The 9,418-nt window shown below is 34.5% G+C and overlaps 2 non-coding genes and 1 pseudogene across 2 annotated transcripts; all 3 read right to left on the reverse strand.

The window, feature by feature from the left end:
- Positions 1–1,182: 1,182 nt before the first annotated feature.
- Positions 1,183–3,968, reverse strand: LOC128923572 (large subunit ribosomal RNA; annotated as a pseudogene).
- Positions 3,969–4,421: 453 nt separating this feature from the next.
- LOC128923574 (5.8S ribosomal RNA) lies at positions 4,422–4,600 on the reverse strand. The gene has a single exon (XR_008472350.1). It is a non-coding gene; the product is annotated as a 5.8S ribosomal RNA (ribosomal RNA).
- A 496-nt stretch (positions 4,601–5,096) lies between these two features.
- LOC128923598 (small subunit ribosomal RNA) lies at positions 5,097–7,086 on the reverse strand. The gene has a single exon (XR_008472366.1). It is a non-coding gene; the product is annotated as a small subunit ribosomal RNA (ribosomal RNA).
- Between the last annotated feature and the right edge of the window lie 2,332 nt (positions 7,087–9,418).

The raw sequence follows: 9,418 nt of genomic DNA on the forward strand, positions 1-9,418 counted from the left end.
TATTCGACCTCAAATCCCGCGTTAGCTCCTGAAGCCGTTCCACCATAACTCTTGCCAGCACTTTTCCAAGCACTGGAAGGAGACTGATGCCCCGATAAGAACGAGGATCACTCCTGATCTTATCAGGAGACTTCAGGAGAGGAACAACCCTGGCACTTTTCCACTCACGTGGAAAATATCCCTCACAAATGCACTTATCATAAATGACCTCCAAGTATTCCGGAATGAACTTCCACAAGCATTTGCACATCTCTCCGTTCAGACCATCAAAACCTGGAGACCGTTTAGACCTGACCAGGCCAAAGGCATATCCCAGCTCCCCATCATCTAATGGAGGAACAGGTACCTCATGTGCATGGGGTGCCTGAACCTCAGCCCTGGGAAAGAACGCTCCTAACAGAACCCCAGCACACTCTCTCCATGTTGATAACACAGTGTCATCAACACGAAGAGAAGTGATGTCCTCCCTCCTACGACCCCTACAAATCCTTAAGACCTGACCCCAGGGGTCATCGCCGTAACATGACCCTCACCCCCAATAGCACCCCCTTTACCCCCCTTGCTGCCCCCTACCTTGTTATCCGGGCAACCTTTCCTTCCTCCATTGGCTCCTTCCTTCGCCGCAACCTTTACTCCTACGGCTACTTTCGTGGCAACCGCATCCAGCTTCTGGAGTACCCCATCTGATCCACTCTCGCCCGAGTTCGCCTGTGGTGGCGAACCTAATCGCGCCTTCCTCTTGGGTGGGGGCCGCGAGGGTTGCCCCACTCCGTCCTCATCGGTCGATGACTCCACCTGGACCATTGAAGGCCCGGAGTCTTCGCTCTCCGCTGGGGCTTTTGCCCCTCTCCTCCGTGGTGGAGGCATTTCCGCTGCACAACACTCACGCACAATACAGAAACCGCACTTCCACTACCTGCACTGCACAAGGGTTTGTAATGGCAGATGCCGCTATACCCGCACTGCTGGGAAATCCCACACTTTGTTCACTAATCCACACACTAGTTAATGGCCTAAGCCGCTATCCTCACACACTTTTGGGAATACACACGATGTGTATAATCCCTCACGTACCTGCTCACTGTGTCTATTTTCACAACAGGCTACCGAAAAATCCGGAAAAACCGAAAAATTTATTCGCTTCAGAAACACTGAAAAACACTTTAAAAATCGCTTTTAAAAACTCGCAATGATGCGCAAACACGTCCGTTCACTTCGAGGTTCTACAAACGAGTGGGTAGATAGGGACAGTAGGAATCTCGTTAATCCATTCATGCGCGTCACTAATTAGATGACGAGGCATTTGGCTACCTTAAGAGAGTCATAGTTACTCCCGCCGTTTACCCGCGCTTACTTGAATTTCTTCACTTTGACATTCAGAGCACTGGGCAGAAATCACATTGTGTCAACACCCGTTAGGGCCATCACAATGCTTTGTTTTAATTAGACAGTCGGATTCCCCAAGTCCGTGCCAGTTCTGAATTGATTGTTAATTGATAATCGTTATAATTAAATAAGAATATATATCTTGCGATATAATTCTTATAAAATTTTAGCAAGAAAGTTCCACAATTGGCTACGTAACTACTATCCGGGGAACAAGAACCGAAATTCTCTATTTACCCAGAACGAGTACATAAACCATGGTATTGCTTCCCAATCAAGCCCGACTATCTCAATCTTCAGAGCCAATCCTTATCACGAAGTTACGGATCTAATTTGCCGACTTCCCTTACCTACATTATTCTATCGACTAGAGACTCTTCACCTTGGAGACCAGCTGCGGATATTGGTACGGCCTGTTGAGAAGTTTGCGTAACCCCACCATAAATTTTCAAGGTCCGAGGAGAAAATATCGACACAACAGTAAATGTCATGCTCTTCTAGTCCATCTACCATATCTCTCTTCGAAAGACTTCCATGGTAGTACGACTATAAAACAGAAAAGAAAACTCTTCCGATACCTCTCGACGGCTTCTTTATGGTCGTTCCTGTTGCCAGGATGAGCACAAGGCCCATTTTTAATAACAAACGGATACTCAACAGGTTACGGAATTGGAACCGTATTCCCTTTCGTTCAAAATTATTCAAGTGTTTAATTACTATGAAGAAAACATAATAATATATATTCTCAACAATTCATTAAAACTTGAAAATTTTCGGCTTTCGCCTTGAACTTAGGACCGACTAACTCGTGATCAACCACTGTTCACACGAAACCCTTCTCCACTTCAGTCCTCCAAGGTCTCATTCGATTATTTGCTACTACCACCAAGATCTGTACCAATGGCGGCTCCATGCAGGCTTACGCCAAACACTTCTAAGCACACCATTGTACCCTCCTACTCACTAAAGTTTCAAAATTTATAATCCAACCGAAATTGTATTATAAATCATGTACTTTAGCGGTAATGTATAGGTATACAACTTAAGCGCCATCCATTTTAAGGGCTAGTTGCTTCGGCAGGTGAGTTGTTACACACTCCTTAGCGGATTACGACTTCCATGTCCACCGTCCTGCTGTTTTAAGCAACCAACGCCTTTCATGGTATCTGCATGAGTTGTTAATTTGGGCACCGTAACATTACGTTTGGTTCATCCCACAGCGCCAGTTCTGCTTACCAAAAGTGGCCCACTGGGCACATTATATCATAACCTCAACCTTCATATCAAGAAAGGTGAGGTTCTTACCCATTTAAAGTTTGAGAATAGGTTAAGGTCGTTTCGACCCTAAGGCCTCTAATCATTCGCTTTACCAGATAAGATTATTTTACATAATATTTAAATGCACCAGCTATCCTGAGGGAAACTTCGGAGGGAACCAGCTACTAGATGGTTCGATTGGTCTTTCGCCCCTATACTCAATTCTGACAATCGATTTGCACGTCAGAACTGTTTCGGTCTTCCATCAGGGTTTCCCCTGACTTCAACCTGATCAAGTATAGTTCACCATCTTTCGGGTCACAGCATATATGCTCAAGGTACGCTCCAGTTAGAGGTATAAATAATAATAAATTATCATTATACATAACTATATGGAACGCCCCGGGATTGAATTAATAGTAAAATATTTCACTAAAAATTAATCCCATTATATAAAAGTTAAGTTAATTTCGCCATTAGGTTTAATATAACCCAATGACTTGCACATATGTTAGACTCCTTGGTCCGTGTTTCAAGACGGGTCCCGAAGGTATCCTGAATCTTTCGCATTGTTAATCATATAAATGCATACAATTAATATTAAAATCAATGATAATAATATTATTGTAAAATTCAAAAGAATTTAAGCATTATATATGTAAAATCTATCAACACTTTATCAAATCATCAGTATTTATTCTATGTTAATAAGCTAAAAGCAAATTAATTTGAATAAACTTAACACCAATGATCTTTTGATAAATATTTTATTATGTTAATAGATTACAATGTCCTTATATGAAAAAAATGCACACTATTACTATAATATTATAAATATCACAGTTATAATGATGAATTTTTCATAATGGATATTCAGGTTCATCGGGCTTAACCTCTAAGCAGTTTCACGTACTATTTAACTCTCTATTCAGAGTTCTTTTCAACTTTCCCTCACGGTACTTGTTTACTATCGGTCTCATGGTTATATTTAGTTTTAGATGGAGTTTACCACCCACTTAGTGCTGCACTATCAAGCAACACGACTCTTTGGAAATATCTTTCTAGTAATCATTAACGTTATACGGGCCTGGCACCCTCTATGGGTAAATGGCCTCATTTAAGAAGGACTTAAATCGTTAATTTCTCATACTAGATATTAAGATATTCCATACACTGCATCTCACATTTGCCATATAGACAAAGTGACTTAGTGCTGAACTATTTTCTTTTCGCTCGCCGCTACTAAGAAAATCCTTGTTAGTTTCTTTTCCTCCCCTCATTAATATGCTTAAATTCAGGGGGTAGTCCCATATGAGTTGAGGTTGTATAAAAATATTTATATTTATTTTATATTTTAGCTTTTTGCTATTTTAAAGAAACATACATAATTATTTCTTAACACCAATATAATTTTCTTAATAATAAATATTCAATCTTTTCATCCCGTACTACTTACTTCATTATAACAACAATATTATTTTCTTGCTTTTTTACATTTAAGGCAATCCTAGAATAAAATAATATTTTATGCTAGACGTTCCTCTAAATGTATATATTATTTGAAATAATAATATTGAAATTTTATTGTTTTTGGGAATACTAAGATTCTTATTTATTATAAAATTTCGTTCAAATATGAGGTGTTCAAGAATATATTTTCTATATTTCTTTTTATGCTATTAATATTATGGATTGAAAAATACAATCCAGTAATATACCATGTGCTTAAATTCTTTTAATTGACTAAAAGAATAAGCAACTAATTTAGCATAGTCTTACAACCCTCAACCATATGTAGTCCAAGCAGCACTTTAAAATTAATTAAAGTACATAACAGCATGGACTGCAATATGCGTTCAAAATGTCGATGTTCATGTGTCCTGCAGTTCACACGATGACGCACAGTTAGCTGCGTTCTTCATCGACCCATGAGCCGAGTGATCCACCGCTTAGAGTGATAATTTTTTGTTTATTTTAATTTAACGTCAAGAGTTTTTAATTTATTGAAAGAATAACATTTCGTTTTCGTATATAATATATAAATTATTTTAAAACATCTTTCAATAAATTGTAATTTTCAACCCAAACATTTACAAGTTGCGCATGTCTTAGTCCAACAAAAACAGTAATTCCTTTTTTATTACATTTTATTTAATTTCTATATATTTTTAAGGAATTACACGTTAATGAGAACAAATTAACTTATCATTTATATTATTTTTATAAATAATAAGTACAACTATATATGTTTAAAGGTTTGTTGCGTTCAAATACAATGTATGCGATATAATTTTCATTATACTACAATACAAGGAGTAAAAAAAAAAAGAAAAAAAAGAAAAACATTCAAATAAATGAATGAAAAGAAAAAAAAGAAAATAATTTTTCTTTTTTATTCTTTTTTTGTTTGTTTGTTTGTTTTTTTTTTATAATATTTACGGATAGGAACACAATAATGATCCTTCCGCAGGTTCACCTACGGAAACCTTGTTACGACTTTTACTTCCTCTAAATAATCAAGTTCGGTCAACTTTTGCGAAACAACCGTGAAACACAAGGCGTCACAGTGATCACGTCCGGAGACCTCACTAAATAATTCAATCGGTAGTAGCGACGGGCGGTGTGTACAAAGGGCAGGGACGTAATCAATGCGAGTTAATGACTCACACTTACTGGGAATTCCAAGTTCATGTGAACAGTTTCAGTTCACAATCCCAAGCATGAAAGTGGTTCAGCGGTTTACCCGGACCTCTCGGTCTAGGAAATACACGTTGATACTTTCATTGTAGCGCGCGTGCAGCCCAGGACATCTAAGGGCATCACAGACCTGTTATTGCTCAATCTCGTTACTGCTAGACGCAATTTGTCCATTTAAGAAGCTAGTGTCCTTATAATGGGACAAACCAACAGGTACGGCTCCACTTATATAAACACATTCAAACACTTGCACATTCAAGATGAACTCATGAATGAAGGCTATATAAGCTTCAACACCATAATCCTGAAAGCATCTATTTAATATATTTGAGTCTCGTTCGTTATCGGAATTAACCAGACAAATCACTCCACGAACTAAGAACGGCCATGCACCACCACCCATAGATTCGAGAAAGAGCTATCAATCTGTCTTACACGCTTATGTTCGGACCTGGTAAGTTTTCCCGTGTTGAGTCAAATTAAGCCGCAGGCTCCACTCCTGGTGGTGCCCTTCCGTCAATTCCTTTAAGTTTCAGCTTTGCAACCATACTTCCCCCGGAGCCCAAAAGCTTTGGTTTCCCGGGAAGCGACTGAGAGAGCCATAGTAGTAGCTACACCCAATTGCTAGCTGGCATCGTTTATGGTTAGAACTAGGGCGGTATCTGATCGCCTTCGAACCTCTAACTTTCGTTCTTGATTAATGAAAACATCTTTGGCAAATGCTTTCGCTTAAGTTAGTCTTACGACGGTCCAAGAATTTCACCTCTCGCGTCGTAATACTAATGCCCCCAAACTGCTTCTATTAATCATTACCTCTTGATCTAAAAACCAATGAAAGTAGAACAGAGGTCTTATTTCATTATTCCATGCACAAAATATTCAGGCATTTGGAGCCTGCTTTAAGCACTCTAATTTGTTCAAAGTAATTGTACCGGCCCACAACAACACTCGATGAAGAGCACTGAAGCAGGTTTAAATAGGAGGAATATATAAAAAATACATTGTATTAATTACATATAAGAACTCCACCGGTAATACGCTTGCATACATAAGGTAATGTACATACCACAATTATAGCTGTACTACCCGTATGAAGCACAAATTCAACTACGAACGTTTTAACCGCAACAACTTTAATATACGCTATTGGAGCTGGAATTACCGCGGCTGCTGGCACCAGACTTGCCCTCCAATAGGTCCTTGTTAAAGGATTTAAAGTGTACTCATTCCAATTACAGGGCCTCGGATATGAGTCCTGTATTGTTATTTTTCGTCACTACCTCCCCGAACTGGGAGTGGGTAATTTACGCGCCTGCTGCCTTCCTTAGATGTGGTAGCCGTTTCTCAGGCTCCCTCTCCGGAATCGAACCCTGATTCCCCGTTACCCGTTGCAACCATGGTAGTCCTAGATACTACCATCAAAAGTTGATAGGGCAGACATTTGAAAGATCTGTCGTCGGTACGAGACCATACGATCTGCAAGTTATCTAGAGTTCAACCAATATAACGATCTTACGATCGCTTGGTTTTAGCCTAATAAAAGCACACGTTCCAAAAGGTCCGTGTTTATTTTGCATGTATTAGCTCTAGAATTACCACAGTTATCCAAGTAACTGTTAACGATCTATGGAACCATAACTGATATAATGAGCCTTTTGCGGTTTCACTTTTAATTTGTTTGTACTTAGACATGCATGGCTTAATCTTTGAGACAAGCATATAACTACTGGCAGGATCAACCAGAATAATATTTTTTATTCATTTATATAATATTTTTTATACTATATAAATTTTTATAATGATATTTTCAATATTTGAAAATTAAGTACACGACATATACACAATGCAAAGGAGAACGAAATCGCGACAATAAATAATTATGAAATTTCTTCTACTATGGTCGGATTAAATAATTTACTTCATGTCATTTAAATTTCATATTATTGTATTATTTATTGCGGTCTTATTCGGACTTTGAGACTGTGTATCTTATCGTGAGAAAGAATTTTCGTTCTCTATACATATATAATATAATTATTAATGTAAGGACGATGTTTCTTCTTGTATTTGTTAAACTTTCAAATAATATCATTTTTTATACATTTTACTTTATTATTTTAAGTTAAATTAAAAAAAAAACGACTACATTATGTTAGGTATAGAATAATAATCTCAATTAATAACATTTCATTATTAACAAAATTATTTCTATTTAAACCAACTGTAGCAAACCAGGAATAAATTTTTTTGCTCTCATTTATATATTACACTTAAATACTTTTATAAATATATGAAAATAATTTTCATATAAGTACTAAGTATGCAATTTCATACAAGTATTAAAATTTTCATACAAGTACTAATGTTGAAGTTTCATACAACATATATGTTTTCTGCCACGTACACCTCACCAACCGGAAATCGTATGGAGAAAATCTTTTTAACCATATAAAAGTTTTAAATTCATATATATACAAGTAATTTATATCATTTTCTATGAGCATTATGCTTATAAGAAATATTACAACATCAAAAATAGCTTAACATTTATTTTTTTTTTTAAATTTTTTGTACTTATATGAAAATTATTTAGTTGTATGAATTCATACACTTAGTACTTATATGAAAATTAGTATCTATATGAAAATTAATTAGTATTTATATGAAATTTATTAAGTATCTATATGAAAATTATTTAGTATTTATATGAAAATTATTTACTTGTATGAATTCATAAACTTAGTATCTATATGAAAATTATTTAGTATTTATATGAAAATTTTTTACTTGTATGAATTCATAAACTTAGTATCTATATGAAAATTATTTAGTATTTATATGAAAATTTCTAACTTGTATGAATTCATTAACTTAGTATCTATATGAAAATTATTTAGTATTTATATGAAAATTTTTAACTTGTATGAATTCATTAACTTAGTATCTATATGAAAATTATTTAGTATTTATATGAAAATTTTTAACTTGTATGAATTCATTAACTTAGTATCTATATGAAAATTATTTAGTATTTATATGATAATTTTTAACTTGTATGAATTCATTAACTTAGTATCTATATGAAAATTATTTAGTATTTATATGAAAATTTTTAACTTGTATGAATTCATTAACTTAGTATCTATATGAAAATTATTTAGTATTTATATGAAAATTTTTAACTTGTATGAATTCATTAACTTAGTATCTATATGAAAATTATTTAGTATTTATATGAAAATTATTTACTTGTATGAATTCATAAACTTAGTATCTATATGAAAATTATTTAGTATTTATATGAAAATTTTTAACTTGTATGAATTCATTAACTTAGTATCTATATGAAAATTATTTAGTATTTATATGAAAATTATTTACTTGTATGAATTCATAAACTTAGTATCTATATGAAAATTATTTAGTATTTATATGAAAATTATTTACTTGTATGAATTCATAAACTTAGTATCTATATGAAAATTATTTAGTATTTATATGAAAATTTTTAAATTGTATGAATTCATTAACTTAGTATCTATATGAAAATTATTTAGTATTTATATGAAAATTATTTACTTGTATGAATTCATAAACTTAGTATCTATATGAAAATTATTTAGTATTTATATGAAAATTTTTTACTTGTATGAATTCATAAACTTAGTATCTATATGAAAATTATTTAGTATTTATATGAAAATTTTTTACTTGTATGAATTCATAAACTTAGTATCTATATGAAAATTATTTAGTATTTATATGAAAATTTTTTTACTTGTATGAACGTGGTTTCGGCGTTTTGGCTCTTTATATGTGGTTTCGGCTCTTCGCAAATAGGGACAGTAGGAATCTCCTGAATTCCTTTTTGCGCGTCACTAATAAGATGACGATGCATTTGGCTACGTAAATAAAATCATTTTTATGCCCGCCGTTTAACCAAATTTAGTTTTTTTTATATGCAAATATACGTGGTTTCGGCGTTTTGGCTCTTTATATGTGGTTTCGGCTCTTCGCAAATAGGGACAGTAGGAATCTCCTGAATTCCTTTTTGCGCGTCACTAATAAGATGACGATG

The sequence above is a fragment of the Zeugodacus cucurbitae genome, chromosome Y (assembly GCF_028554725.1).
Source record: "Zeugodacus cucurbitae isolate PBARC_wt_2022May chromosome Y, idZeuCucr1.2, whole genome shotgun sequence".
Classification (NCBI taxonomy): Eukaryota; Metazoa; Arthropoda; class Insecta; order Diptera; family Tephritidae; genus Zeugodacus; species Zeugodacus cucurbitae.